Genomic DNA, 14,303 nt, shown 5'->3' on the forward strand with positions numbered 1-14,303 from the left:
CTGTCAGAGGGTCAGTGCTGAGGGAGTGCAGCACTGTCAGAGGGTCAGTACTGAGGGAGTGCCACACTGTCAGAGGGTCAGTACTGAGGGAGTGCTGCACTGTCAGAGGGTCAATACTGAGGGTGTGCTGCACTGTCAGAGGGTCAATGCTGAGGGAGTGCTGCACTGTCAGAGGGTCAGTGCTGAGGGAGTGTCGCACTGTCAGAGGGTCAGTGCCGAGGGAGTGTCGCAATGTCAGAGGGTCAGTACTGAGGGAATGCTGCCCTGTCAGAGGGTCAGTGCTGAGGGAGTGCAGCACTGTCAGAGGGTCAGTACTGAGGGAGTGCCACACTGTCAGAGGGTCAGTACTGAGGGAGTGCCGCACTGTCAGAGGGTCAGTACTGAGGGAGTGCTGTACTGTCAGAGGGTCAGTACTGAGGGAGGGCCGCACTGTCAGAGGGTCAGTACTGAGGGAGTGCTGTACTGTCAGAGGGTCAGTACTGAGGGAGTGCTGCACTGTCAGAGGGTCAGTACTGAGGGAGTGCCACACTGTCAGAGGGTCAGTACTGAGGGAGTGCTGCTCCTGTCAGAGGGTCAGTGATGTTGGAATGCTATTTTGTCAGAGTGTCAGTGCAGAGTGAGTGCCACACTGTCAGAGGGTCAGTGTTGATGGAATGCCGTATTGTCGGAGGGTCAGTGCTGAGAGAGGTCCGCACTGTCAGAGGGTCAGTGCAGAGGGAATGCCCAACTATCAGAGGGTCAGTACTGTTAGAGTGCTGCACTGTCAGAGGGTCAGTACTGAGGGACTGCTGCACTGTCAGAGTGTCAATACTGAGGGAGTGCCGCACTGTCAAAATGTCAGTACTGAGGGAGTGCCGCACTGTCAGAGGGTCAGTACTGAGGGAGTGCCGCACTGTCAGAGGGTCAGTACTGAGGGAGTGCTGCACTGTCAGAGGGTCAGTACTGAGGGAGTGCCGCACTGTCAGAGGGTCAGTAATGAAGGAGTGCCACATTGTCAGAGGGTCAGTACTGAGGGAGCACTGCACTGTCAGAGGGTCAGTGCTGAGGGAGGGCTACACTGTTAGAGGGTCAGTACTGAGGGAGTGCCACACTGTCAGAGGGTCAGTAATGAGGGAGTGCCGCACTGTCAGAGGGTCAGTACTGAGGGAGCACTGCACTGTCAGAGGGTCAATACTGAGGGAGTGCTGCACTGTTAGAGGGTCAGTGCTGAGGGAGTGCCGCACTGTCAGAGGGTCAGTAATGAGGGACTGCTGCACTGTCAGAGGGTCAGTGCTGAGGGAGTGCCGCACTGTCAGAGGGTCAGTACTGAGGGAGTGCCGCACTGTCAGAGGGTCAGTACTGAGGGAGCACTGCACTGTCAGAGGGTCAATACTGAGGGAGTGCTGCACTGTTAGAGGGTCAGTGCTGAGGGAGGGCTACACTATCAGAGGGTCAGTACTGAGGGAGTGCCGCACTGTCAGAGGGTCAGTACTGAGGGAGCACTGCACTGTCAGAGGGTCAATACTGAGGGAGTGCTGCACTGTTAGAGGGTCAGTGCTGAGGGAGTGCCGCACTGTCAGAGGGTCAGTGCTGAGGGACTGCTGCACTGTCAGAGGGTCAGTGCTGAGGGAGTGCCGCACTGTCAGAGGGTCAGTACTGAGGGAGTGCCGCACTGTCAGAGGGTCAGTGCTGAGGGAGTGCTGCACTGTCAGAGGGTCAATGCTGAGGGACTGCTGCACTGTCAGAGGGTCAGTGCTGAGGGACTGCTGCACTGTCAGAGGGTCAGTGCTGAGGGACTGCTGCTCTATCTCTGCGTTATCAGGGTGTGTTTTGTTCTGGGGTGTTAACCATTTCATAGATTCAGCAGCTGTTTTCCCCTTAAAGCCTTTTTCTTCCCCAATGTGGAGTCTGGTCTATTTTACCGGGAGCAGGAAGCATGGCTGGATATCCCAGCTCTGATCAATGGACACTCAGGTCCATAAGACCATTGGAACAGGAATGGGCCATTCAACCCCATGATCTTGCTCCAACATTGAATTGTGTTCAAGGTCAGTTTCCAAATTTTATTCAATTATTTTCTTCCTGATTTGTTTAATCATCAATCTTTAACTCATGAAGGAATTCCAACTTCAATTGCACTGACTTCAAGAAATTTGAAACAGAGTAGGCCATTCAGCCCCTTGAGTCGGTTGCCTAGTAACAGGAAAAGGTCAATCACAATCTAGAGAGTGCTTTCCTGTTATTCAGTTACATCATAACTGCTTTGTATATTAATCTCACAAACTCACCTTGGCTCTGTAATTTCAATATCTTTCCAACCAGGAAACCATAGTCTCGCAGCTTGTTGGGAAGAGTTTTATGTGGGGGGAGGAACCGCTCCCCAGAATCTCAGTCTAGCTCTGAAGCTAAGGAACAGCTTCCTGATTTTGGAATCTCTGCAGCAAATCATTAGCTCCTCCCCAACTGCTCTAACAACTCAGCTAATCAATTTAACCACCTCTATCCCGTGGTCACCCTGTAGTCTAACCTCCAAGCTAGTCCCAGAAAACCCATTCTCATTAGTTAACCCTCTTAGCTCCGGTACAATTCAGGTCAATCAGTGTTGCTCAGATCTGGCTGCATTTGGGAAACTTCAAAGCAACGAAGAAACCCCGAAATAAGATGGGACAAACAGGTCCTGAGTGCATCAGGTGATGATCTTAAAGTTTGTCTGAGGTTCTGGTGATCCAGAGCTCAAGCCTTGGCTGGCTAATGTGACGTGAACTGAGCTTTCTGATGATGCACAGGCCCTTTATACAGAGGCTGGTAGGATGGAGGGAAGCAGAGAAAACAACTAGGAGAAAGTGAGGACTGCAGATGCTGGAGATCAGAGCTGGAAAATGTGTTGCTGGAAAAGCGCAGCAGGTCAGGCAGCATCCAAGGAGCAGGAGAATCGACGTTTCGGGCATGAGCCCTTCTTCAGGAATGAGGAGGGTGTGCCAAGCAGGCTAAGATAAAAGGTAGGGAGGAGGGACTTGGGGGAGGGGCGTTGGGAATGCAATAGGTGGAAGGAGGTTAAGGTGAGGGTGATAGGCCGGAGAGGGGGTGGGGACGGAGAGGTCAGGAAGAAGATTGCAGGTCAAGAAGGCGGTGCTGAGTTCGAGGATTGGGACTGAGATAAGGTGGGGGGAGGGGAAATGAGGAAGCTGGAGAAATCTGCATTCATCCCTTCTGGATGGAGGGTTCCTAGGCGGAAGATGAGGCGCTCTTCCTCCAGGCGTCGTGTTGCGATGGTCTGGCGATGGAGGAGTCCAAGACCTGCATGTCCTTGGTGGAATGGGAGGGGGAGTTAAAGTGTTGAGCCACGGAGCAGTTGAGTTGGTTGGTCCAGGTGTCCCAGAGGTGTTCTCTGAAACGTTCCGCAAGTAGGCGGCCTGTCTCCCCAATATAGAGGGGGCTACATCGGGTGCAGCGGATGCAGTAAATGATGTGTGTGGAGGTGCATGTGAATTTGTGATGGATATGGAAGGATCCTGTTCCTGCCTTATCTCCATAACCCTTGATTCCACTATCCTTGAGAGCTCTATCCAACTCTTTCTTAAATGAATCCAGAGACTGGGCCTCCACTGCCCTCTGGGGCAGAGCATTCCACACAGCCACCACTCTCTGGGTGAAGAAGTTTCTCCTCATCTCTGTCCTAAATGGTCTACCCCGTATTTTTAAGCTGTGTCCTCTGGTTCGGCACTCACCCATCAGCGGAAACATATTTCCTGCCTCCAGAGTGTCCAATCCTTTAATAATCTTATATGTCTCAATCAGATCCCCTCTCAGTCTTCTAAACTCAAGGGTATACAAGCCCAGTTGCTCCAGTCTTTCAGTGTAAGGTAGTCCCACCATTCCAGGAATTGACCTCGTGAACCTATGCTGCACTCCCTCAATAGCCAGAATGTCTTTCCTCAAATTTGGAGACCAGAACTGTACACAGTACTCCAGGTGTGGTCTCACCAGGGCCCTGTACAGCTGCAAAAGCACCTCTTTGCTTCTATACTCAATCCCTCTTGTTATGAAGGCCAGCATGCTATTACCTTTCTTCACTACCTGCTGTACCTGCATGCTTGCCTTCATTGACTGGTGTACAAGAACACTCAGATCTCTCTGTACTGCCCCTTTACCTAAATTGATTCCATTTAGGTAGTAATCTGCCTTCCTGTTCTTGCCACCAAAGTGGATAACCATACATTTATCCACATTAAACTGCATCTGCCATGCATCTGACCACTCACTTAACTTGTCCAGGTCACCCTGTAATCTCCTAACATCCTCATCACATTTCACCCTGCCACCCAGCTTAGTATCATCAGCAAATTTGCTAATGTTATTGCTAATACCATCTTCTATATCATTAACATATATTGTAAAAAGCTGCGGTCCCAGCACTGATCCCTGCGGTACCCCACTGGTCACTGCCTGCCATTCCGAAAGGGAGCAGTTTATCACTACTCTTTGTTTCCTATCAGCCAACCAACTTTCAATCCAAGTTAGTACTTTGCCCCCAATACCATGCACCCTAATTTTGCTCACTAACCTCCTATGTGGGACTTTATCAAAAGCTTTCTGAAAGTACAGGTACACGACATCTACTGGATCTTCAGAGTTACATCCTCAAAACATTCCAGAAGATTAGTCAAGCATGATTTCCCCTTCATAAATCCATGCTGACTCTGACCTATTCTGTTACTACTATTCAGATGTGTCGTAATTTCATCCTTTATAATTGACTCCAGCAACTTTCCCACCACTGAGGTCAGACTAACTGGTCTATAATTTCCTGCTTTCTCTCTCCCACCTTTCTTAAAAAGTGGTACAACATTAGCCACCCTCCAATCCACAGGAACTGACCCCGAATCTATCGAACTCTGGAAAATAATCACCAATGCATCCATGATTTCTCGAGCCACTTCAGTACCCTGGGATGTAGACCATCAGGCCCCAGGGACTTATCAACCTTCAGACCTAACAGTCTCTCCAACGCCAATTCCTGGCAAATATAAATTCCCTTCAGTTCTGGTCCTTCAGCCACTGTTACCTCTGGGAGATTGCTTGTGTCTTCCCCAGTGAACACAGATCTGAAGTACCAATCCAACTCTTCTGCCATTTCTTTGTTCCCCGTAATATATTCCCCTGTTTCTGTCTTCAAGGGCCCAATTTTAGTCTTAACCACTTTTTTCCCTTTCACATACCTAAAAAAGCTTTTACTATCCTCCTTTATATTTTTGGCCAGTTTACCCTCGTACCTCATTTTTTCTCTGCTTATTTCCTTCTTAATAATCTTCTGTTGTTCTTTAAAAGCTTCGCAGTCCTCCGTTTTCCCACCCATCTTTGCTATGTTATACTTTTTCTCTTTACTTTATATGTTTCTTAACTTCCCTCGTCAGCCACGGCCACTCCTGCCTCCTCATAGGATCTTTCTTCCTTTTTGGAATGAACTGATCCTGCTTCTTCATTATACCCAGAAATATCCGCCATTGTTCCTCCACTGTCATCCCTGCTAAGGTATTGCACCATTGAACCAGCTCCTCCCTTATAGCTCCATAGTTCCCTTTATTCAACTGAAATATTGTCACTTCCGATTGTACCCTCTCCTTGAACCCACAACATTCGAGATGAGGTTATTGAGAATGATTAGGCAAAAGTGAGGACTGTAGACGCTGGAAATCAGAGACTAGACTAGACTAGTATTAGAAAAGCACAGCTGGTCAGGCAGCATCTGAGGAGCAGGAAATTTTGGGCAAAAGCTGATGCTGCCTGACCAGCTGTGCTTTTCCAGCACGACTCTAATCCAGCACGACTCTAATCCAGCACGACTCTAATCCAGCACGACTCTAATCTAGCACGACTCTAATCTAGCATGACTCTAATCCAGCACAACTCTAATCCAGCACGACTCTAATCTAGGCCTGCTATACTGCTTCTTATCACCAGGAGCTCAGCAATGTTTCTATTGGAAGCACTGTCATTGAGTCCTGTGGCACTCGGTACAGTGGTACAACTCCATTTTATAGCATACAGAGGAATGAATGGCTCATTTTAAACTATTCACAAGACAAGGTTCCCCATGGGAGATGATTAGCAAGGTTAGATCACATGGAATACAGGGAGAACTAACCATTTGGATACAGAACTGGCTCGAAGGTAGAAAACAGAGGGTGGTAGTGGGAGGGTTCTTTTTCAGACTGGAGCCTGTGACCAGTGGAGTGCCACAAAGATCGGTGCTGGGTCCATTACTTTTTGTCATTATATAAATGATTTGATGTGAACATAGGAGGTATAATGAGTAAGTTTGCAGATGACACCAAAATTGGAGGCATAGTGGACAGCGAAGAAGGTTACCTCAGATTACAACAGGATCTTGATCAGATGGGCCAATGGGCTGAGAAGTGGCAGATGGAGTTTAATTTAGATAAATGTGAGGTGCTGCATTTTGGGAAAGCAAATCAGAGCAGGACTTATACACTTAATGGTAAGGTCCTAGGGAGTGCAGGTTCATAGCTCCTTGAAAACAGAGTGGCAGGTAGATAGGATAGTGAAGAAGGTGTTTGGGATGCTTTCCTTTATTGGCCAGAGTATTGAGTACAGGAGTTGAGAGGTCATGTTGCAGCTGTACAGGACATTGGTTAGGTTTTGGAATATGTGTGCAATCCTGGTCTCCTTCCTATCAGAAGGATTTTGTGAAACTTGAACGGGTTCAGAAAAGATTTACAAGGATGTTGCCAGGGTTAGAGGATTTGAGCTATAGGGAGAGGCTGAACAGGCTGGGGCTGTTTTCCCTGGAGCGTCGGAGGCTGAGGGGTGACCTCATAGAGGCTTATAAAATCATGAGGGGCATAGATAGGATAAATAGACATAGTCTTTTCCCTGGGGTGGGGGAGTCCAGAACTAGGGGGCAGAGGTTTAGGGTGAGAGGGGAAAGATATAAAAGAAACCTAAGGGGCAACCTTTTCACACAGAGGGTGGTGTGTATATGGAATGAGCTGCCAGAGGAAGTGGTGGAGGCTGATACAATTGCAACATTTAAAAGGCATCTGGATGGGCGTATGAATAGGAAGGGTTTAGAGGGATATGGGCTGGGTGCTGACAAGTGGGACTAGATTGGGTTGGGCTATCTGATTGTTATGGATGAGTTGGCCCTGAAGGGGTCTGTTTCCGTGCTGTACATCTCTGTGACTCTGTGATTCTATAATAGGATGGAGCATTGAACTCGCAGAAAGTGAGGCCTGTGAGGGATGATGCCTGGGAGATGACTATATGCAACAACACATTTGCTTGGATGTTTATAGGTGGATTCTAAAAGACAGGCTCACCAATCTCACAGACAGTGGCAAGACCAGCAGTGGGTGGGTTGCCTAACACCAGGAACATGTCACTGATTCCCATTGAGATGCCTCGCAATTGCTGAGCCCTGGCTCGATCACTCAGTGGCAGTCAGTGATCAATTTCTGGGACTTGGGGACTCAGAATGTTGCAAATAGATGTGGAGACAGCTCCTACAATTCACTCCTGTGCCTGGACTATTGATATTGAAGGTCAGCTCCCCCTCCCCTCCTGAAGGTGCTGCCTCTCCCTGGGGTACAGCTCCCCCTCCCCTCCTGAAGGTGCTGCCTCTCCCTGGGGTACAGCTCCCCCTCCCCTCCTGAAGGTGCTGCCTCTCCCTGGGGTACAGCTCCCCCTCCCCTCCTGAAGGTGCTGCCTCTCCCTGGGGTACAGCTTCCCCTCCCCTCCTGAAGGTGCTGCCTCTCCCTGGGGTACAGCTCCCCCTCCTCTCCTGAAGGTGCTGCCTCTCCCTTGGTGAGTCTGACACCTGACCCAAGTTGGCCAGACAGTGGGTTTAAGATAATTTACTGTAGAACATTTCATAATTAAAGTCAATTCAGCACTTAATTGAAATGCACATAAATTAAACTTTGGTTGTCTTAACTCCCTGTCCTGGAGTGAGGAAGCAAGATCTGTTCAGCAATGACACACATTGCTAAAGTTCTCAGTCATCTGTTCAAATCTGCACTTGGTTCCACTTCTCCCTTTCCCCTCAGCCTTAGTAGCCACTGACAGGACTGTGTTTGTTTAAGTCTCACGTTCTGACCTTTCCGGGTTGTAATTTCTCCATTGGCAGTTCTACTTTCAGTTGTCAATTCTCTAATTCCCTCCTTTCACCACACGCTCTCCTTTGGTAAGACAAACAAGGGCAGCACTTACTTGGTGAATGGTAAGGCCCTGGGGTGTGTTGTCAAACACAGAGACTAAGGAGCGCAGGTCCGTGGTTCCTTGAACATTGTGTCACAGGTAAACACTGTGGTGAAGAAGGCCTTCATTGGTCAGTGGTTTGTGCACAGGAGTTGGGAGGTCATGTTGTGGTTGTACAGGATGTTGGTGAGGTTACTTTTGGAGTACTGTGTACAGTTCTGGTCGCCCTGCTATAGGAAGGATATTATTAAATTGGAGAGGGTGCAGATTTACCAGAATGTTACCGAGACTGGAGAATTTGAGTTATAAGGAGAGCTGGATAGGTTGAGGTGACCTTATAGAGGTTTATAAAATCAGGATGGGTATAAATACAGTGGATAGCCAAGGGGTTTTATTTTCCCTACAGTAGGGGAGTTCAAAACTAGAGAGCATAAGTTTAAGGTGAGAGGAGAAAGATTTAAAAGGGACCTGAGGGGCAACTTTTTCACCCAGAGGGTGGTTTGTATGTGGAATGAACTGCCAGAGGAAGTGGTAGGTGGATGTACAGTTACAACATTTAAACAATATTTGGACAGGTACATAAATAGGAAAGGTTTCGAGGAATATGGGCCAAATGCAAGCAAATGGGACTAGTTTAGGTTTGGAAATTTGGTCAGTATGGACGATTGGACTAAAGGGTCAGTTTCCATGCCATATGACTCGATGATTGTATGACTTTTAAAGCCTAGTTATTTGAATGCAGCTTTTTGTGATTAATATTTCCTTAACATTATGTTTGATTACAACAGTTATGAAGTACTTTGGAATGTTTTATAACATTAAAGGTGTTATATAAATATACTCTGTTGTTGTAGATTGACTTCCAAGAACTCTTTGGGACGAACTTGAAATATGTTTTTTGTTAGTTGGGAGCATTGAGCCGACCACTCCCTCACTCTGTGGCTCCCGAAACTGTACAAGATATAGCCGCAAGGGGGCGGCATTGACTTATTTTTCAGCCTTAGGCCTGACACATTTTCATTCCAATGGACTCAGAGTCTGCTCCTCAACTCTTGACATTCCCACTCACAAGCCACTGTATCCCTGACCTTACCCCAACCCTAGAGCCCCCACACTCCTGACCTGACCCTGACCACTCACACTGGTGACCCTCTCGCGCCCCTGACCCTGACTACTCACATTCCTGACCCTGATCCCCTCAAACCCCTGAATCCTCCTCACCCCTGACCCTGACCATTCACACTCCTGACCCACTGACACCTCTGAACACCCCCAAATCTCTAGTCTGCTCACACCCCTAACAGCAAAGATAGGACATCTGCCCGCCCGCCCCCCCCTCCCCCCCTCAACTCCCCCCACCCTGGTCCTGACCTCTCACTCCTGAACTGAAAATGTGTTGCTGGAAAAGCGCAGCAGGTCAGGCAGCATCCAAGGAACAGGAGAATCGACGTTTCGGGCATCAGCCCTTCGGATGCTGCCTGACCTGCTGCGCTTTTCCAGCAACACATTTTTCAGCTCTGATCCCCAGCATCTGCAGTCCTCACTTTCTCCTCGAAGATTCTGACCTCTCAATCCACCAATCTCTGGATAAAGTGCATTATCCTCTGCCATTTCCACCACCTACAGTCAGACCTCACCACCAGAGATATATTTCCCTCCCCACCCGTCTCTGCAGAGACCATTCCCTCCATGACTCCCTCTTCAGGTGTATGCCCCCCCAGCAACCCACCCTCCACTCCCAGCACCTTCCCCTGCCACCACAAGAAGTGTCAAATCTGCGCCCACACCTCTCCCGCTCACCTCTGTCCAGGGCCCCAAAGGCAGAGATTTCCCTGCACATCTACTGTGTCTGCTGCTCTCAATGTGGCCTCCTCTAAATCGGGCAAACAGTACACCAACTTGCAGAATGTTTCAGGGAACATCTTTGGGACATGCACTAAACAACCCCACTGCCCTGAGGCCACGCCCTTCAACTCCCCCTCCCACTCTGCCAAGGACATGCAAGTCCTGGGCCTCCTCAAACGCAAAATCCAAGTCACCCGCTGCCTGGAGGAAGAACACCTCATCTTCTGCCTTGGAACCCTCCAACCATACGGCATCAATATCGATTTCACCAGTTACCTCATTTCCCCTCCCCCCACCTTATCCCAGATCCAACCCTCCAATTTGGCACCACCCTCTTGAACTGTCCTCCCTGTCCATCTTCCATCCCACCTATCCGCTCCACCCTCTGCTCTGACCTATTACTATCTCCCCCCAACCTCCATCTACCTATCACCTTCCCAGCTACCTTCCCCCAACCCCCACCTTCTTATTTATCTCTCAGCCTACTTCTCCACCCCTCTCCCCACATTCCTGATGAAGAGCATATGCCCGAAACATTGACTTTCCTGCTCCTTGGATGCTGCCTGACCTGCTGCGCCTTACCAGTAACACACTTTTTGACTCTGACTCTCCAGCATCTGCAGTCCTCACTTTCTCTCACACCCCTAACCACAAACCCCACTGATTCCCTCCACCATGAGCCCTCAGACCAATGTCCCCAGCCCCCAGGTTTAGCCATGTCACCCTAACCCCGAACCCCTAACCCCTAACCCCTGGCCTTGACCACTCAAACCCTATGCCTGGTGCTGACCTTGGTCACTTTGTGGAGCACTTGAGCTGGACACACGACCCCATTCAGTACCACACCCACTGTTCTGTGCTTGAACATTGGCACGGGGGAGGGGCTGAGGGCACCTGGAGGTGTTGGATTGGGGGCAGACACTGGCTGAGGGAATGTTTTCAGGCCACATGAGGGTCTCTTTGTGGGTGAGGGACTCTGTGTGGGTGAGGGTCTCTGTGTGGGTGAGGGACTCTGTGTGGGTGAGGGACTCTGTGTGGGTGAGGGTGTCAGGGTTGGTGAGGGTCACTGTGTGGGTGAGGGTCACTGTGTGGGTGAGGGACTCTGTGTGGGTGAGGGTCACTGTGTGGGTGAGGGTGTCAGGGTTGGTGAGGGTCACTGTGTGGGTGAGGGTCACTGTGTGGGTGAGGGACTCTGTGTGGGTGAGGGACACTGTGTGGGTGAGGGACACTGTGTGGGTGAGGGACTCTGTGTGGGTGAGGGTCTCTATGTGGGTGAGGGACTCTGTGTGGGTGAGGGTCTCTGTGTGGGTGAGGGTCTCTGTGTGGGTGAGGGACTCTGTGTGGGTGAGGGTCACTGTGTGGGTGAGGGACTCTGTGTGGGTGAGGGTCTCTGTGTGGGTGAGGGTCTCTATGTGGGTGAGGGACTCTGTGTGGGTGAGGGTCTCTATGTGGGTGAGGGACTCTGTGTGGGTGAGGGTCTCTATGTGGGTGAGGGTCTCTATGTGGGTGAGGGACTCTGTGTGGGTGAGGGACTCTGTGTGGGTGAGGGTGTCAGCGTGGGTGAGGGTCACAGAGGTGGATGAGGCAATTGTGGATCTTGGAGCCTGGTGAGGGTTTCGGGACTGGGTGAGGGTCGTGAGGCTGGGTGAGGGTGTCTGTCATGGTGAGGGTCTCAGAGCTGGGTGAGAGTCTCTGTGTGCTTGAAGTTCTCATTGGCTGAGTGAGGGTCTCTGTGTGGGTGGGGGGTCTCTGTGGGTGAGGGTCTCTGTGTGGGTGGTGGTCTCTCCGTGGGTGAGGATCTCAGAGCTTGATGAGGGTCTCTGTGTGGGTGAGGGTCTCAGAGCTGGCTGAGTGGTATTGAGGCAGGTCTTTGTTAAGATGTCACGTTCTGAGCTCTGTCTCAGGTGCTGCAGGTTAGAGTGAGCGACGTGACGATGGGATGGCTACTAAAGTGAGACTGCCTGATTAAAGTGGAACATCTGCATTTTAAATGCTCTGTTGACTTTGTGCCACGCAGCCTGATTTGCATGCAGCCACTTAGACAGGGTACAAGTCGAACACTTGCTTACGGATTATGAACAACACTCACTACTTTCTCATAAGATGTTGGTATTTTTAATTACCATACTTAATAATCTATTAGTCGCTCTCAACTCTTGTTTCTACCACACCCCTTTGGATATCTCTATGTGGTTCTTGCAACTCCGTGAGTTCCTCTCTCTCTCTCTCTCTCTCTCACTCTCTCATTGACACTCACTTTTTCGTGATGGGACTTGGAGTCTGAGTTGAGCTCAATCAGAGGGAGATGGTCTCAGGTAACCTCATGAGGGAGCAATGCGCATTTTGGAATGTGTCTCAGCTCATTGTAATGAATTTTGCAGGGCTCCAGGGACAGTGCCAAGCACTGGGAACAGTGTTAACATAGAAACAATCACAAAGATGAAGAACAAACAGACTGAAAGGTTTGTAACTCAGGAGATTGATCAGTCCACCACAGGATAGAGTTGGAAGATGTGTCCAGTGAGTGATGGTGAGGACAGAGCAAACGTGGACAATTGTTAAAGGGTGATTACAAACTGTTAAAATGAAAGATCATCCAATTGAAAGGTTCACTTAGTTCCTGCACATAGATGCTGCATGACATGCTGAGTGTTTCCAATATTTTCTGCTTTTTTTATATCACTGCTATCCAGCTTGATGAGTGTATTACAGAATAGAGAGAGCATTACACTGCATCTAACCCACTGCTGTCCCTGTCCTGGGACTGTTCGATGGGGATAGTGTAGAGAGAGCTTTACTTTCAATTTGTCAGTAAAGGAAGCAGTACTCTCTGCTTAAAAGTGTGAAGAGAGTGTTACCTTTAGTTTAAAGAGGAGAAAGAACTTTTCTCTGTATCTTTACTCCCTGTCTTCGGAGTGTTTGATGGGGACAGTGCAGGGAGACCTTGGGTTTTATTTCAAGAGAGTAGAATAAGCTATACTTTCGGTCTAAAAGAATAAGGGGAGTTTTATTCTGTATCTAACCCGCGCTGTCCCTGTCCTTGATGGGGATAGTGTACAGAAAGCTTTGCTTTCAGTTTGAAAGGGTAGAGGGAGCTATACTTTCCATTTAAAAGAATGGAGGAAGCTATCCTTCCGTTTTAAAAGGTAGAGATAGGTTTACTCTGCATCTGCCCCTGTTAATGTTTGATGATTCCTGATTACCCAAGTGCACAAAGAAACAAAACTCTCTTTGTGTTCTCCCCGAGTTACTGTACCGTCGCTTTGAGGGGATGTGTACTCCCAGTCAGGTCTCAGTGAGAGTTCCCAGCCTCAGGGTAACTCTTACCTTGCTGTGCAGACTGCAGAGGGCACTGTTCACAACAGCACCACACCGACGGCATCAGAAAGGGGGAGAGACAGAGAGAGAGAGAGAGAGAATGTTCAATAAATAGAAACAGAAAAGGTTAGGGAGACAGCAAGAGCAGACAGAGAGACTGATAAGTGGACAGTCAGAAAGAGAGAGAATTAAACAGAGAGAGAGACAGAGATGGAGGCAGTCAGGGAGATGGTCAACAGAAATAGGCAGAGACAGATTGAAGGTTGGGTCAGAGTGACACGGGCAAAACCATAAAGGTATACATCCAGTGAGATGGACAGAGGCATGAATGGAGATATCGAGACTGAGTCAGTGAGGGACAGAGATAAACAGTCTGTTTGGAGGAATGTGTTTCACTCTAAGTCTGCACTTGTGTAAAGTGAGTGTGCTGGCGGAGTTGTACAAATATTTGTTCACTATTGGCTGTGCAATTGATTCTGGGCTTTAAGAGTTCACTCCAGTTGTGAGCATCACAGAAGGAAATCAAATTAATTCTTTTACCCAACTCAATGGTCCTGAGTCCCAGCCCATCCCCTGTGTCCTTTATTTCACATTCCCTCTTCCACCTTTTTCCACGTATGGAGTCAGCTATTACGAGGGGGCATAGCTTTAAATTAAGGGGTGGTAGGTATAGGATAGATGTTAGGGGTAGATTCTTTACTCAGCGAGTCGTGAGTTCATGGAATGCCCTGCCAGTAGCAGTGGTGGATTCTCCTCTTTATGGGCATTTAAACGGGCATTGGATAGGCATATGGAGGATAGTGGGCTAGTGTAGGTTAGGTGGGCTTGGATCGGCGCAACATCGAAGGCCAAAGGGCCTGTACTGCGCTGTATTTTTCTATGTTCTATGTTCACCCATGTCATGTGTTTCATATTCCCCCCTATGTTCTGTGTTTCAGATTCCC

The sequence above is a fragment of the Chiloscyllium punctatum genome, chromosome 16 (genome assembly GCF_047496795.1).
Source record: "Chiloscyllium punctatum isolate Juve2018m chromosome 16, sChiPun1.3, whole genome shotgun sequence".
Classification (NCBI taxonomy): Eukaryota; Metazoa; Chordata; class Chondrichthyes; order Orectolobiformes; family Hemiscylliidae; genus Chiloscyllium; species Chiloscyllium punctatum.